Source organism: Dendrobates tinctorius, unplaced genomic scaffold (genome assembly GCF_039654945.1).
Source record: "Dendrobates tinctorius isolate UK_male_01 unplaced genomic scaffold, ASM3965494v1 ptg000005l, whole genome shotgun sequence".
NCBI lineage: Eukaryota > Metazoa > Chordata > Amphibia > Anura > Dendrobatidae > Dendrobates > Dendrobates tinctorius.
Genome location: NW_027361673.1, coordinates 11,676,921 through 11,694,024, shown reverse-complemented (window position 1 = coordinate 11,694,024; position 17,104 = coordinate 11,676,921). Strand labels below are relative to the sequence as shown.

The 17,104-nt window shown below is 41.0% G+C and overlaps 1 protein-coding gene and 1 long non-coding RNA gene across 4 annotated transcripts in view; one reads left to right on the top strand and one right to left on the bottom strand.

Moving 5' to 3' along the window:
* LOC141083892 (uncharacterized) overlaps positions 1 to 1,146 on the bottom strand; it is a 32,411-nt gene extending 31,265 nt beyond the window's left edge. Inside the window, exon 1 of the long non-coding RNA XR_012230855.1 lies at positions 1,008 to 1,146. This is a non-coding gene — a long non-coding RNA (uncharacterized lncRNA). The remainder of the gene's footprint in view (positions 1 to 1,007) is intronic.
* Positions 1 to 17,104, top strand: part of THRB (thyroid hormone receptor beta) — a 448,771-nt gene that overhangs the window by 381,039 nt on the left and 50,628 nt on the right. The window lies entirely within an intron of this gene.

Sequence of the window (17,104 nt, the reverse complement as noted above, 5' to 3'; positions counted from 1 at the left end):
GCAGTACACCTTTAAAAAAAAGTATATTACAAAAATGCAGACGCTATATCAGTTGGTCATGTACATAACACAGTGCATTATAAAATATGTTATCCACTGCTATAAATACCCTCAATAAAGTGTATAAGGCAGGTTATAGCAGCATAATATTGAGACATAGTATTCAAACATAGTAATCATATTTTCAACCCCTCAAGTTTATGGTATGTGTAAGAGTAGCATGTTGCTGGTGCAATGAATATGTGGTATATCTACCTATGAGTCTCAAGGTGTTCAAGCAATTATGAGTGGCACATAAATACTGATAGCCTGAGTTGTAGTCACGGGCCCCGACGCATGTTTCGCGTTTACTTCTTCCTGGGGGGTACGTTTTTATGGTAAATAAAGTTCATTCATTTTGGAATACTGGGCAGTGACTTCCCATTTTTGTAGGAGTATATATTAATGGAAATGGCATTTTCCAGGCCTATGGTAATTGTTTGATTCTCAGCCATACTAGTTGTCAGTGGTATGCCAGATTGGACACCTGCCATCAGCTGGCTGTGTAGCTGGCCACAACCTGCAATTTATAATTTATAGGGTGTGATAAAGAGATGATCATTAGCACTAATTGTATAATGGTGAATTGCACTTTAATTGTCATGTAACAAATCACTTTTATGGCTGTATCTCCTAATTTTTGTCACACCAGCTAATTTTATGGCTCACAGCATGTAATAGACTTTTATATGGTCATATGTTCATTTTTCTGTGATTCATAGCCTGACCTGTGAACTCTGTTCTGCCTGTTCGCTATTTTCGTATTTTGAGCTTGTTTCTATTAGCACCTTATTTGGATTTTAATGGTTTTTTTAAGATGGTTTACTAATAAAAGTCAAGTTTTTTAAATAAGGTATACATCACTTCTAATTTCTGCCATGGTGAAACAATGCACTTGGTTGGTCACAAAATGAAATGTTCAAGGAGCTAAAGACTAAGTCATCAGGCTAGACAAGTCCACTACTTACATGGGCTACTGCAGATCCGAGACCTCTCTTTCTAAGCCAAGAAGGGGCAACGGTGTGACAGTAAATGTTTAGGATGTAGTACCCAGGTCATTCTGTGTTCAAGCTTCTTGTCTGAACGCCGGAGTGCCTCTGTAAGGAGTTAATATATTTCCAACAAAAGTACATCTTCAGGATCATTGAAGAGGCGGACTTCATTATTCCCATCTAAGTCGCCTAAGTGCTAAAGTTTTTTGGTGTAAATCATACATTCACACCACGTCCTGCGTATCTTTATTGTCTGCCTTACTGCACATTAGCACCACTGCTGTCATACAAGAAGCAGAATAAGAGCCTGGACAGAACGGAGCTACGTGAGCACCCTGTAATACACAATAATAACTGATCAAAAACTGTAAGGTTAGTAAAGGAAGATGACAGCAGCTAAGTGCTTTCAGAATGTTCTGTAATATTCAAGCAATAATAGGATGAATAGCTTTAAAATGCAGAGATATTGAGCTCAACAACAATGATATTGGCATCAGGTGAAATAAACTGATGTTTTTAGAATGAATCTGCAGTCCTCTCCAAAGATATACTCAGTGGGGATTATTCTTCAACTGTGAATGTTTTTGATTTCCCCACTTTTGTGGTCCTATCCTTTTAAATTTTGCAGATTACCTGATCAGATGGTCACTAAATAGTTGGCAATTAACCCCTTTGATACAAAGCCTGTTTTCACCTTGATGACCAGGCCAATTTTTACAATTCTGATGAGTGTCAATTTATGAGGTCATAACTCTGGAACTCTCCAACGGATCCCGGTGATTCTGAGATTGTTTTCCCATGACATATTGTACTTCATGTTAGTGGCAAAATTTATTCGATATGACTTGCGTTTATTTGTGGAAAAAAATTAGCAATTTTCAAACTTTTAATTTTTATGCCCTTAAATCAGAGAGTCATATCGCACAAAATAGTTAATAAATAACATTTCCCACATGTCTACTTTACGTCAGCACAACTTGAAACATAATTTTTTTGTTAGAAAGTTAGAAGGGTTAAAATTTGACCAGCGATTTCTCATTTTTACAACAAAATTTACAAAACCATTTTTTTAGGGACCACCTCACACTTGAAGTGACATTGAGGGGCGTATATGACAGAAATTACCCAAAAATGACACCATTCTAAAAACTACACCCCTCAAGGTACTCAAAACCACATTCAAGAAGTTTATTAACCCTTCAGGTGCTTCACAGGAATTTTTGGAATGTGGAAGGAAAAAATAAACATTTGCTTTTCTTTCAAAAAAAAAATTTTCCTTTAGAACTAATTTTTTTTACTTTCGCAAGGGTAACAGGAGAAAATGGACTATAAATTTTGTTGTGCAATTTCTCCTGAGCATGCCGATATCCCATATATAGGGGAAATCTACTGTTTGGGCACACGGCAGGGCTCAGAAGGGAAGGAACGCCATTTGACTTTTTGAATGTAAAATACGCTGGAATAATTAGCGGTTGAAATGTTGCGTTTGGAGAGCCCCTGATATGCCTAAACAGTGGAAACCCCCAATAAGTGACACCATTTTTGAAACTAGACCCCTTATGCAACTTATCTAGATGTGTATTGAGCACCTTGAACCCACAGGTGCTTCACAGAAGTTTATAACGTAGAGCCGTGGAAATAAAAAAAATCACATTTTTCCCAAATAAATCTTTTTTAGCTCCATATTTTGCATTTTCATAAGGGTAACAGGAAAAATTGCACCATACAATTTGTTGTGTAATTTCGAATGAGTACACCAATACCCCATATGTGGGGAATACTACTGTTTTGGCACACAGCAGGGCTTGGAAGGGAAGCAGCGCCATTTGACTTTTTGAATGCAAAATTTGCTGAAATAATTAGCGGACGCCATGAAGAGCCCCTGATGTGCCTAAACAGTGGAAACCCCCACAAGTGACCCCATTTTGGAAACTAGACCCCTTTGGGACCTTATCTAGATGTGTATTGAGCAACTTGAACCCTCAGGTGCTTCACAGAAGTTTATAACGTTAAGCTGTGAAAATTTAAAAAAAATCACATTTTTCCCACAAAAATATTTTTTAGCTACAAATTTTGTATTTTCACAAGGGTAAAAGGAGAAAATGGACCCAAAATTTTGTTGTGTAATTTCTCCTGAGTTCACCGATACCCCATATGTGATCTAAAACTATTTTTGAGGCACAGTGCAAAGCTCAGAAGGGAATTGGGAATTAGCACCATATTACAGTGCAGATTTTGCTGCACTTGTTTGAGGGTGCCATTTTACATTGACAGAGCCCCTGAGGTGCCAGAACAGCAGAACCCCCCCTAAGTGACCCCATTTTACCAATTAAACCTCTCAATGAATTCATCTAGGGGTGCAGTTATTATATTGACACCACAGATGTGTCACAAACTTTTATACCATTGGGCAGTGAAAATAATTTACATTTTTACCATCAAGATTGTGTTAGCCCCAAGTTTTACATTTTCACACTGGGAAATGGGTAAAAATGGCACCAGAATTTGTCTCACAATTTCTGCAGAATGTAGAAATACCCCCCCCCATATGTGGCTGTGTAGGAGGAAAGACCGGACTAGGGTTACTTCACATGTCTCTGGGCTAGAACTGTCTGGTCGGTCACCAACGTTAATGGGGGGAAACCTTTCAGACCTGGACAGACCAGAGCATCTGACTTTAAGGGCCAAGTCAGTTCTAAAAGGGAGCGAGCGTGCGATTTTGGGGATTTTGGCGGGAGGAGAGCTGACCCGAAGGGAGAAGGTTGACTCCGTCTCCACACTGCCTGACACAGCTTACAGCCAGGTCGACCGCCTTCCATCCTCCACACATGCTGAATGTGTGTTACCTGACCGTATATTACCTCAGACTGAAGTTCATAGCTGCCCTCGCATACCGGTGTCCCCGACTAGGTCCAACATGCTCACCACCGCTGAGCCTCTTCACCACCCTGTACTCGAGGGCGCGTCTGTGGCCTGCGCTCCGGGATTTTGCACTACGCACTCAGTGTCAGAGTGCTTTACCCGTTCCCCTTCGTGTACCAGGACTGTTAGTCTTCGTCAGGAAAAGCCCAGGAGCACCGTTTCAGGACAGAGACTGTGCAGTAACTTCATCCGGGACCGGTTCAACGCTTTCTTGTGACACCTTGAGGACTCTTCCAACCTCCCTCCATCTAGGAGCTACGAACCGATAAGTTTACATGTTTTATTTATTGATTCTTCTCTCTGCAAAGTGTTTACTGCGCATTGTCTGTGTGCTGTGTACCATTATACCGTTGTTAACCCCCGCGCTCCCTGTGAGGAGCATAAACTGCTACTTTTATTCTTGCATAAAACACCTGTTAACTCTTGGTTTACCTCCTGCTCGTCACTGTGTAGTACTCGCAGATACGCCGGATGCAGTGACGAGACGCGAGGCGGTTTGAACTTTAAAGTGTAACTTTTATATATAGATGCCTATAGGGGCTATCTTGAGCAACCAAACAAGCTAACAATAATTGTCCTCGCAGGGATCAACACAAGAATACACATGTAATGCAAACACGACTACCCCGGCAAAGACCGGTCAATATAGGGCCGCGGTATGGTCGACTACGGCTCCTTAATTACAGCGTGTCACTTATCCTCTCTGACGTCCGGCAGAGTACTTGTCGGCGATGCTTCAGCGTTTCAGCCGCTGGGCCCAGCCGATGAGGATCTGGCGAAGACTTCAGGCGCTCCTAGGCCCAGGCGAGATGGGGGCACAGCAGGCCCCTGGAGAGTTCCACGGCATAGCGCCCCCCAGCAGAGGCAGTGCGGTGTTGCCCGGGGGCTGGAGAATGGAGGCCACAGCCCCAAGACGGGAACGGGCGGCGGTGGCCCCGAGTGGCTGCAGGCAAGCAGCCGTCGCAGCCCAGAGCTGCGTTATGGGGACCGCGGGCGGCAACAGACAGGGGGGCTGGAGTGGAGCGGCGACGGCTGCCTGCTCTATCGTCGACTGACTGCTGTTGGCATCCCCAGCCCCTTTTATATTAGCTCCTCCCCCAACCTTTCTAGAAGTCTCTGCGGTATGTCTCCTAATTCTGTCCCCCGGAAACAGTCCCCCTAGGAACCTTAGTGACGGCCCCCTTGCTTCCGGTCCGGACACACAGCGGGGACTCCTCCTCCTACAACTGCATCCCACGTTCCTGCTAGCATCTTATAGCTGTGCATTACTACTTTACTATACAGAGTGACTCGGGAGGGACAGAGCACTATTTGCCTCCTGGAACACAGATTTTCCTAGACTAGTTTGCGGACTCCATATAAAGAGCCCCTAAGTGCTAGAAAAGCAGAATCACCCCTCAATTGACCCCATTTCGGAAATTATAACCCTTTCGGAATTTATCCTCAGACGTAGTGACGATTTTGACTCCATGGGTGTTTTCCAGAAACAGGCAGCAGTGGATGTTGCTGAGTGAAAATTGCAAACTGCCGTTGTAGCGACCAGTACGCCGTACTGACCAGTGCATTATATCCAGCCTGCGCTTCTGGAGACACACACCTGTAAATTAGTTGGGCTCTCATCACTACAGGAATGCCAAACATGTGGGTGCTAAATGTAGTTTAGGCACACTGGGGCTCAGAAGTGAGGGGGCCATTTGAATATGGGAGCGGAGAATTTGCTGAATTTCTTTCGGCGGGTGAGGAGCCATTTTGCTTTTCCAGAGCCTTTGTGCTACCAGTAATGTGGAAGCCCCCTATATTTCTGTTAACAGATGACAGACTTGCTTTTTTTGTGGATTGAGTTGAAGCTTTTATTGGGAACATTTTACATAACGTTTGGGATACCAGTTATCCGGCGCTCTCTGCTGACCTCTTACTTTGGGGTTTCCATCTAAATCTTTGAGTGACGTGATTCAGTATAGTGAGGCAACAGAGTTACTCTGGACTCCGTCTGGCCTCTGTTCCATGGTTTCCTTCTTTTCAAAAGTGCACAAAACTGTGTCTGACAGTACTTTTATGCAATCCTAAAAAGATGGACAACCCCGGATCACAGATGCTATGGCATCCACAGTGCCTCCATCTGCCTCATTATAGGGAACGTTCAGCCAGAGGTTCGGTCTGAATCACGTATTTCAGAGATCTACACAGAAACCCCGATGTAAGCGCTCAGCATAGAGCGCTGGATAAATGTGCGCCGAGCCTTACTGCGAACTTTGCGAGGCAGAATTAAAAAATCAACAGCATGTGAAGAATTGGTTTTATTTGTTTTTTAAGTAATTCCTCGTGCAGTATAAGTGATTAGGCGACTATTCTTCAGGTCGGTGCGATCACACACTAAAAGACTCTTTTTATTGTGAAAACTAGTGCATCACCATATTTTGAGAGCTATAATTTTTTCATATTTCGGCCGACAGAGTCATGTGAGGGCTTGTTTTTTGCAGGACGAGCTAACATTTTTATTGGTACCATGACCTTTTTATTGAGCACATGGCATTTTTTGATTATCGTGAGACAGAATGAACAAAAACTAGGAATTCAGGAATTGATTTTTGATTTTTTTTGTATTTAACTGTGTTTATTGATTTTGAAGTTTTAATAAGGGGAAGAGTGAGGAGGGAAAGGTAAGGTTTTAGGAAAGGGGGAATACAATTAGGAGAAGGGAAGAAAAGGGAAATGGGGTGACAATAAAAACTAGAAAACTCCAAAGATACATTTCCATAGTTTTGCATATGAAATTAAGGTAGATGTAAACTGGATCCAACTTTCTGCATGTGGTAAAATTGGTAAGGCAGTACAATTACAGCGATACCTCATTTATATTTTTTTTATGTTTTGGCGCTTTTACACAAGGAAAACTATTTTGTAGAAAAAATAATTATTTTTGCATAGCTTTACTCAGAGCTATATCTTTTTTATTTTTCTGCTGATGAAGCTGTATGGCGGCATGATTTTTGCGGAACAAGATGACGTTTTCATCGGTACCATGTTTATTTACATCCGTCTTTTTAATCGTGTTTTATTGCACTTCTTGTTTGGCGGTATGATGATAAAGCATTGCTTTTTGCCTCGTTTTTTATTTTTTTTTTACGGTGTTCACTGAAGAGGCTAACTAGTGGGACAGTTTTATAGAGTGGGTCGTTACGGATGCAGCGATACCAAAATATGTGTACTTTTATTGCTTTTTTTTTATTTACATAAATGTATTTATTGGTAAAATATTTATTTTATTTTTTTTTATTCGGGGATTTTTCCCAAAAAATTTTACACATAATTTTTTTTTTTAATCTTTTTTACATTGTCCCAGTATGGGACATCACTATATAATGTCAGATCGCTGATCTGACACTGCCCAGCAGAGTGTCAGATCAGGATCTGACAGACAAGGAAGGAGGCATGTCGGAGCCTGCTCTCAGCAGGCGCTCACAAGCCACCTTCCCTGCAGGACCGGGAAGGACCCCACGGCCATCTTGATGCTTGGGTCTCCATGGAGACCATCAGAACAACGCGATCGCATCGTATTGTTCTGGTGGGAGCTTGAAGGGAGCCCCCTCCCTGCGCAATGCTTCTCTATGTCACTGTCACTACTGACAGCTGCATCAAAGGGGTTAAATGCCCATGATCGGTGCTAGCACCCGCACGTAATCACCGCGGCGCTCAGCGTGAGGCCGCGCAGTCACGGAGCCGTACTAGTACTGCTCTTGGCACAAACACTCCATCCGCAGAGCAGTTCTAGTACGATGGATGTCGTGAAGTGGGTAAAGCCATACCAGGCATCTAGGTGGCTCAGTGGTTAGCACTGTTCCTTTGCAGCACTGGGGTTTTTGGTAAAAAACCCACCAAGGACAACATCTGCAAGGAGTTTGTATGTTCTCCCCATGTTTCTGAGGGTTTCCTCACGGTACTTTGGTTTCCTCCCACACTACAAGGACATAACGATAGAGAATCCAAATTAGTTGCCCGATTGCAAATAATAAATACATTGGGCTATAGTAAAAACTTGAAAGTGTACAATAAAGGGGTTGTGAAGTCTTAGCAAACATGACTACTTTCTTTAAGATACTGCACCACATCTGTCCATATTTCAGCTAAACTCAATAAATTGTGGAATGAGCGTATCTAAGGTATTAATGGTATTATAATTTAAGGGCCTGTCTGGGATTAAACAACTGGTGACATTTCCATTGAACAAGATCAGTTAGGATCCAACACCATGCATCCCCACGGATCAATAGAAATATGTAAGACATGTATGGGGCAGAACATGGAATCCCCATACATTGTTTAATGGTCACTGAATCCGCTGCAGGTGCTAAACAATGTAGGGGGCTGCTGTGTTTTGCCCCATATATTGCTTATATCCAGCCACCGGAGAAGTATCAGCTGATCACTGCTGGATATCAGACACCAAACAATCTCATACTTATGACTATTAATGATTATTAATGTATGGGGGTAGAGAGCTGTTTTATAATGGTCAAATCCATATGTGGCATATACCAGCTAAGTAGTTAGAAGGTAGTCCACTACAACAAAATAAGTTGTCTTAATATATAGTTTGTATCAATAAATAAAAATAAAAAAGTATGATATATTTTATTTGAAGCTACCGTAGTTAAGCTGTCAATACACATTAGATTAATGTCGGCTTAATTTGTCTATTTTGGTGGGACTGGCAGACCATCTAATGTGTAGGGTGGTGTCCTAGGTCTTCCCCAACAGGAGATGTTGTAAGCAAAAAATCCAGCATCCAACATGCGCTATACTTTGTTTTCAGAGGAGATAAGCTGCTACTTGAGATGACTGGTGCTGGCTTATTCCCGTCTCTCCATCAAGAACACACGTATGCTCGGCCATGTGTAAGGGGGATGGTAGGACTTGCCGTTAGCCAACGTGTATTCAGCCAATACCTCTGGTGTAAGGATAATATTTACTACCAAACGGACAAAAATTATGATGTGCAGCTGTGGTAATAGAGTAATGCTTGCTCCATATAGTGTATGTTTGGGGTATACATTTCAATATGAAGAAAGGAAACAAATGGATGTAACAAATTATAATTTTTCTATGGGGAAACATATGCCCGATTTTGCAGTATTGCTGAAAGTATTACAGCGATTGAGCAGAAAATTCATGGGCAGATGTTTCCAGCTGTGGCATATTCTCGGCTATATTTTGGCAAACAAGAATGTAAAAAAAGAACTATTAAAAACTTGAAAAAAGTTATAATTACATTAAGAAGAAACATATAAGTCTGTGAAGTTTTAACTTATCCTTAACTTTATCTTTAGGATGACCACTTTGATTTTTAGTGTGTAGTGATTTTTTTCATTAGTATATTTAACATTAAGCATTAATCTGGCGTTGTTAGGTCAGTTTTAATATGTCAGTTATAGGCTTTGTTTTTTACTTTTTACAACAAATTTAAGTCTAGTTTAAAGTATTTTGTTTGTGGGGAACCGGACAATTTATATGCGTGTCATCGGACAGTCACCAGTAAAAAGTAATTACGGTATGTGCAAGTCAGAGAGAGCTGACTGCTCAGTCAGTTACCAAGAATGTCACACTTAGGTGAAGGAGGTGTGAGCCAGGTCACTATCTGGTAAGAACAGTCACACCAGGCTGAATCCTCAATGTTTTAAGTTCTCAGAGCCTAAATGTTATTCACGACCAGCCCCGACCCGAGAGACCTTACATGATCATAGTGTAAAAGCGCATATATTGCTGCTGCATGCCTTCAAAACCTCTGTCTCCTGAAGACACTGCGATGAGAACTTGCAGGCGAGCAGTGCAGAATATGTACGATGCGTGTTAGCATGATTGGGATGGACAATTGGTAATGGAAGCGAATAACAAACATTTTTAAGGATACAAAAATATCACAATTGAGCAATTTTTTAAACATGACCACAAAATGTCCCAAAATATCGCTCAGTACAGCTGAAGAACAATTGACAGAATGGGACCTGAAGATGAGGTTTCAGCCAAAATTCCCTTTTGAGAGATTTATTGAAGACAATACAATTTGCTGGGAGTACTGGGAATCCATGAACTTAAAACCTAAGAGAAAGTGCCATACAATGCATCTGGATCATACGTAAATGAAACAAGCTTTCAAGTAAGGCAGATGGAAATTAATAGGCCGACTGATACTCATGGCATTGGCTTTATAGTGGAAGACAAGAAAGGTAACTGAATTCATTGTGGTGTTTTCAGATTCATGCCCTCAGTAATGAATTGCAGCAAATACTCCTTTTGTCTACTAAGACAAAGAGGCATTGGTTTTTATGGACTTGTATTGTTAAGTAGATGAAAGCTTCAATTTCTAAAGCTATAATTTTTATTTTAGGTTTATACACACAATGTTAAGAAAATGCTAAATGGGTAAAAGAAAGTGATTTCTTATTTTGTGTTAAATAACAAAACTAAACAGAGTGAAGGCCATAGTGGATATTGGATATTAAGAATATTTGTGGGGGAGGATTATCGTACATTCAAAAAGTCCTAACTTTAGAAAAGACGCATATTTTAGATCATATTTAAGACTTTAATTAAAAAAACAATAAAAACACATAATTATAGGCAATATGTGTAATTCTGTTACTTTACTGTATATCCATCACATGACACCTAACTAGTTCCGTTGATGAAAGACGCCAATTATTTAATATATTCCCTGCAAGATGTTGAGTCACAAAATTTATAATATAAAAAGCATTAAACCCCCTGAGGAAGTGTTCATTGCGAAACACAAATTGGAGTCCAGGGTAACATTTCACCTGTTTGGTTGCAGTTTTAGACTTTATTAATATGGGTATGTGTATGGGTAGCACTAGATGTGCTATACTTGGGTACATGTGGATCGGTATTATTTTGTATCTGTAACTGGAATTTAATTATTGACTTGACACTTAGATCTGTAAAACTACATTCTTAAGATTTTCTTACTGTTTCATTCAGCTTGGATTATAATTTCTGCTATTTCTTAATTAATAGCAATTATGCTAAACTTTTAATGTTATGCTCATCAGTTACACTACTGTCCAGATTTCTGAGCCACAGGTATTTTCCTGTTTCTACACAGCCCATATGGACTGCATAAATCTCAGTCTACTGTGTGTGCTTCTTACTTACAATGTATGGAAACTAACAGGCTCCGATGGACTTTTTCCTGTAAAATTACATATGTGTACTTTCTGGGCAAGAATAATGTTTCAGAAAGCATGTGTTGCCTCTTTTCAGAAGGCACTTATCAGCAGGTGCAACAGACGTCATTTATTGGCATCTGAGGACACTCATGGTGGGATTAAGTATTTTGAATGGCTGTCACCTCATAGAAAAGTTAAACTGGTTTTAAGCGCTGTGCTTCTTTAGAATTAGCTGTTATTTACCTCAGAATGCCTTCTTCTGACAGATGCTCCCTGATTACAGCCTTAAACTCAGCCTCAGGAAGCAAGACGCTCCATTACGATATATTAATTCTTGTTGTGTTTTAGGCTATAAAACAAATAGTATTATCGGTGAATTTCCATATTTCTCATATTTCTCTTACTGTCCCATTGCAAATATGTTGATAGCTATATTCCGTTAAAGGCGCGCTGTATGAATTATCACAATCAAGTTTAGCTTTTAATAATGTTTTAAGCATTAAGCGGAAAGATGTGGAAATCTACTGCTTAGTCCAGTGTTTCATAAACAAGGTTCCTAGAAACACGGGTTCATTGGTTTTTGGTTAGACGTTCTCCAGAATACAGGAACACCAAGACCTACCATTTTACACTAGAGAAGACAATCTAGTCTCGGCCTACTCAACAATGGCAAAGTACGGTAATCAACATATCAGTCAAATTACATTAATGGGCTTGTGTGGAACAATGTTTACCCTCCCACACATCCAAGCTTCTTTGAAGCAGAAATGGGAATGGAGGCTTCCTGGATTGGGGAACATTTTTCATTAGTTTTCCTATAGTAATAAGTTTGGCTTAGATAGTGATAAGGTGTGGTGAGTAGGTGGTAGATAACACCCAGGAGGGGAAATTTTACTTACCCTTTCCATATAGTAAGAGGGGTTGGGAATTTCTGCTATACCTTATAATAGTCTTTTTTCAGTAGTGTGTACAAAGGCAAGGACGAGAATCCTTTTTGAAGGTGAACTTACCCAAGCCTAAATTATATTTACATTCATTGTGCAAGATATCAACAGATATGAGCTTTCATGCTCTTCTGTTCTCTAGTTCCCCTCTCATAACCAGTTGCTTTACAATATATACATGTTTTGTAGTTTTGACTATAAAGGTCAAAAGTATCTCTAACAGTCCAGATAATCGATTTTATGTAACCTGACATTACTCATTCCCCAGAAATCAAGTCATTACCTCTCAGCTTTAGTTACTTCCAACCCAATATTCTCTACTGGTACTGTGCTCTCACACTTCTCATTTGCTTCCTTAAAATGTTAGATCATATGATGATTCCAGATTAAAATGATGTTTTGGTCCATTGTGGGTGTCTACAGGACAACTGGGATGTCATATACTGTTTGTAATCTTTTTGTAGACTTACAATCCGTGAAAGGAGGTATCTATATACGTTCTGGGGTATCATATAGACAAAGTAGATGAATGGACAGTCATGGAATGTAATCTACTGGAATGGAAGCCACTCTTTTAGGGATTCTTTGTTCTGGTTCATAGAGGGGTCCCAAGTAGGGGATAAGTGCACGTAGGGGACCCATCCTCTTTGATGACCATATGGGCTAATAGGACACATTGATCAGCTCTATGCTGTATGAGATAAGCCCTTTTTAACACACTTATAATTGCTCATGAGATGTACATTTTATAGTTATTTCTGATTAAATTTATTTTACAAAATCTTTTCTATAGAGTTATTAAAATAAATAACTGACTATACAAATTGCTCCTCTGACAATCTAAAACAATTCAGGTACTAGAGGAAAATAGTTGTGAGGAAATCACATCTGCTAGGTCCTTTCAATCAGGAATGAAGATACCAGCAGAGAAGGACTATGCAATGTGCCGATGACGGCCCCTCTCCATTCTCTGGACACAGTTGAAACGATTTGAATTACCTTTGTCAGTGTATCCCAATTACAAGAATTGCAGCACTTGTAAGTGGAGTGCTTTTTTGGGGGCATGGGGGTGAGCAGTGATGTCTGGCAATACATTTATAGACCTGTACAAAACAGCAATTACACAATGACTGAGTGACCCCCTGCTGTGTCTTTCAGTTGATGCAACATTTGATAAAATGTTTGTTTGAGATGTAATAAACCTGCTGACTTAAAATTCTGTCCAAAATGTTTGCTCCTCGTCTAATGTAGCAATCTGATATTTGCAAGGTCTTATTTGTTTCCAAGGAAACAACTGTTCCCGCTTCTTGTAGTACAAATATATTTTTCATACACAACAAACCAAAAACTATCTTAGTAGCCAACACGCACGTCTCAAAAACTGCATGGTCGAGATCTTGTGATTACAGACCAAAAAAGGTATAATAACTTTTGGGATTTCAAGCCCACCAGCAGACATATTGGGATAATATAGGCACCCTAACAGACACTCCTAAATCTAATCATGAAACCAAAGGACCGCAAAGGAGCAGAGTCCATAATAAAAAAGTATATAGATTTTATTAAACATATATCATATAAATAAGAATACAAACAATAGTACACTACAGGATCAGGTAGTGATGGCCAAGGTCACTTTGTAAAAAAATGTACAAAACGCTGCAGTGCTACAACAGATCATGAACTCAAACACAGGGTATATGTAAAGATCCTTATTTCACCATAATGTCTATTGCATGTGCACAGGAAATAACATGGATCATCTAAGCAAAGTGCTTACCCATATTGTGTCAGCCTGGACCCGAGCCTTCCGCTACCGACGCGCGTTTCGCTGCACTCTATCAAGGTGCGGACAAATAAAGTGCAGCGAAACGCCATTGCCTGTGGTTTGGAATGCATTTTCATGCTGATAGGTTCCCTTTATCTTCCCCAACAATCATCTATCTAGGGTTCCAATACACATTAGACTGTTGGCTTAAAAATCAAAAATCTTGAACTACAAAATGAGGGTTCACTTTGCCTCACTGCTCGCATCAAGTATACAAAATATGGGATTTCTCCAGTCCAAGTGGTTTATTTATTCCGCAGACATTAAGCGTTATTGTCTGTACAATAAAAAATTTTTATATACCTGCATTCTGTGCTGACAATGGCCCAGTGCGGAATTCAGAAGAAAGGTGCCTGCAGCACCTCTTACACTAAATACAAAAACCTCAGTGACATCTCAAATGTCAAAAAGAGGTAGGGCCAGAAAAAGCCCCCCTAAGGCAAAGGGAACGACATCCACTCCAATGCTTGTGTACACCAAGAGAAACAGGAGTAAATAGGTGGATAATATAGAAATTTCATCTTTATTTAGTACATTAAAAATAACATCAAGGTAACAATAGCTTAATAAATATGACAACACCGCAGGGTAAAAGCAGGAGACCACAAGGTATACAAAATTGCCAAACTGCACACAGGTGCACGATGTACAGAGAGATGAATATATCACAATAGATAGCCAATGCGTATTACGCAAATGGGTAAAATCATGTACCACGGTAGAGAGACCCCCATACAGCAAGTGCACATAGAAAGTTGAAGCGGTCCAAACATTCAAGAGAAGGGGAATATCTTACCGATCACAGAGGCAAAAAGAACCCTGGGCCAGGAGTGAGAGGGCCCGACGCGCGTTTTGCGTGTCACACAGCACGCTTTCTCAAGGGAATTGTAAGTCTGGTATCAGCAGGACCTTCTTAAGCTCCATGTAATCAGTCACGTGGTGGCCGGTGAGCCAATCATTGTGGGTCTAGGCACATCCCAAGTGTCGGCCAATACAAGGAAAGCGTCATGCGCTACCACGGGCGTGCGGGTAAAAGCGTGAATGTCCCCGAGTGTCCGGAGAAGGCACAGACGCCCCCGATTGCCGGCAGCATGGGAGCGCAGAGCGCACGCGTGCAACCACTACATCGCTAATGAGATGTAAACAAAGGACTTAGTATATGTAAAGGGAGTCATGTAAATGTACGCCAGAATTAGAATACATGTATACGCTTGAAAATACATAAAATACAGATCTCCATACATATGCATACAAAGAAAGTCACATAAGTATACAGTAATGTTGAAGTACATATATATGTTTATAATGCAGATCTCTATCAAACAGGTGAATCAGCGGAAATGTAGAGCACACATCCAAGGAAGAAAGGGAGAGGGTCCCACTAGAACTAGAATAGGAGAAAATGTCACAAATTAAAAAAAATATAAAATTCATATCAAAGGTTAAAAACAAAAGTCACCCCCAAACAGACCCCCCAGAATATGGGGGACATAGAGGGAAGGACAATGAAAGGGAAACAGAAGCATAGATTCAGTATCAGCTCGCAATAAACATATCACCCGGAATTGAGCCTACAGATAGGAAGAAAAAGACAAGGACGCATTTAAGCCCTTAGGTGTCAATGTATCCAGTATTGTAATCCATTTGACTTCAACTTGAGCCAATCTTTTTTTATAATCACCACCTCTAACACCAAGATGGATTTGGTCAATCCCTCTAACTTGAAAGGAAGCAGGATCACAGTTATGAAATTGCCTGAAATGGCGAGGGAGTGTTTTCAAAAGTGAAACATCGACCACTGACTTTGACGCACAAATGTCCCGCACATGCTCACGTACCCGTATTCTGAGTTCCCTGGACGTGAGACTAATATAGATTTTCGGACAGCCACATGTGGGATAGTAGATTACATTTGTACTACTACAAGAGATTCTTAAATGTTTCCGTCCATCTGAAGAACTAAAGGTGGTACAGCGCAGGACATTTGTGCATGCCAGACAGTGGCCTCATGATATAGATCCAAATGTAGGGCCCCGGAGCAAAAGGGATTGGGAGGGGTAGGTGCGTAGTGACTCTTAACAAGAAGGTCATTGAGGTTTTTGGGCCTCCTTGAGGTCATGGAATGATATTTACGCAGGGAAGCACCCAGGGAGGGTTCGGTACTCTAGATCGGCCAATGTTTGATAAGAATCTGCCTCATCCCCTCCCATTCATGATTAAAGGTGGAGATAAACATGATGGGCCCATCTCTGTCCATGTCAGGGTTCCCCCTCTGGGACTTTAGGAGACCACCGCGTGGAGTAGCCATAGCTCGCTGATATCCTTTTTTAATACATCTGTTAGAGTACCCACGGTTGGAGAAACGTGACCTTAAATCAGAGGCCTGAGACTCAAATTTGGCATCCGATGAACAAATCCGCCTCATCCTTAGAAACTGTCCGACCGGGACGGCCCTTATGGTGGAAGGGTTGTCAGCAGAGGACGCATGAACCAAGGAGTTCACGGATGTGGGTTTACTATAAACGTCAGTCTGAATGCGACCTGTGTCGTCGACATCCATCGTGACGTCCAAAAAATTAATTTTCCTAAAATCGTATCAGTATGTCAGACGGATGTTAAACGGATTACAGTTCAGTGTCCCCATGAAATCCTCGAGCTGCTGCACAGTCCCATCCCACAAAAACAGAATGTCATCGATATATCTGTGCCAGCTTTTTGATCGAGGTAACAATTCGCTAATGCGCAGTGCGCCGAAAAAGGTGATAGCGAAGGCTGCTGATATGAGGCTAGCCTCATACTGCGATTTGCAGACCGATGGGGGTATAGAAATAATGTCATGCAATAAACTCAGTGAAATGGGGCGGCGACATTCTTGGCTTGGTTGAAGCCTTTTCCACCCTTTGATGGCTTGCTTGATAAAAAAGAGTTTTGTTACATCGGCCCACCCCAATAGTTGGAAGAAGAAAGCTAATCCCGATAATTTCCGTTGCGCCGCCATACCCGACGCCCCTCCTTCCCTTAGCTGAACCAAAAATTTTGTCGTCACTACACCTCTTGCTCGGTCGCACTTGTCTACTGACCTACCCTGAATTAATGAGCACCATTCCTCCCAAGCCTTACCATAAACCTGCCAGGTAGCCAGTGAAACTGAGACACAGATTAAGGGCATCAGTGATTGGCCACTGTGTCCCATAG